The sequence below is a fragment of the Galeopterus variegatus genome, unplaced genomic scaffold (genome assembly GCF_000696425.1).
Source record: "Galeopterus variegatus unplaced genomic scaffold, G_variegatus-3.0.2 Scaffold13059, whole genome shotgun sequence".
Classification (NCBI taxonomy): domain Eukaryota; kingdom Metazoa; phylum Chordata; class Mammalia; order Dermoptera; family Cynocephalidae; genus Galeopterus; species Galeopterus variegatus.
In genome coordinates this window covers 34751-35895 of record NW_007739170.1, presented here as the reverse complement: position 1 = coordinate 35895, position 1145 = coordinate 34751, and positions in this window count along the sequence as shown.

Here is a 1145-nt window from a genome sequence, read left to right as displayed (position 1 = left end):
ACAGGCATCCAGTAAAACTCCCAGACCAGCAATGCTTTAAGAGTATGACTCATCTGCCCTACAATAAAAGAAATTCTATACATGCCCCACCAAAGATTAAACGCAAGCCTCAATGTAAAAAGCTAGTCCCACGTAAAGTAACTGCCTGATAGAAAAAAACACCACCACTCAACACCCTATGAAAGAAGACAACAAAATACAGACACTCAATGATGTAGCATTTATAATGTCCAGTAAACAATAAAAATCAATAGACATATAGAGGGAGGGACATGTGACTCATAACCAAGAGGTAGATTGACAGTTAGAAACAGATCCAGAAATAACAGAGATAACGGAATTAATAAGCAAGGAATTTAAGGCAGCTACCATAAATATGTTGAAGTATTTAAAGGTGAATAAAACCATAACTGGGGAACTTATTTGAAAAATAAGGGATCTTATTTGAAGAATGGAAGCCATGAAAAAGCAGCAATGGAACATTTTAAGTGAAAAACATAATCTCTTAAATGAACAGTTCGCTGGATAATATTAAATGCAGGTTATGCACTCCTGATGAGAAGATAACTGATCTTAAAGACAAGTCAATAAAAAACATAAAAATTGAAGCACAGAGACATTAAAAAAAAAGTGCAGAGCCTCGATGATTTGTGAGACAGTAAGTGGTCCAATATATATGTAACTAAATCCCCAGAAGCAGAGGAGAAAATGACTAGCACAGAAAAATATTGAAAGAAAAAGATGTCAACAATTTTACAAATTTGATGAAAAATATAAACTCAGAGATCTGAAAAACTCAACAAATCCCAAGCAGAGTATGAACAAAGAAAATCATGCAAAGGCACATCTATAGGGAATTTAAGGGTTAATGTCACTTGGAAGCAGAGTGGGTAGTACCAGGCCTAGGGCCAATGCCAGAGGGGTCAATGGATGTTGGACCAGTGTGTCTCGGCTGTCTGATCAAGGAGGCTAGGGGTCAGGGGGCACTAAAGGGAGGGACAGTGCCCTTCCAGAGTCCCCTGGCCATGCACCTTCACCAGTGGGGATCTGCTTACCTCTGCAGGCTTACTGCATCCTCTTCTCATCTCCAGTGAGCCACATGTTCCCTCTTCTCCTGAACCTATAGAGAACTCGTCTGATTGTGA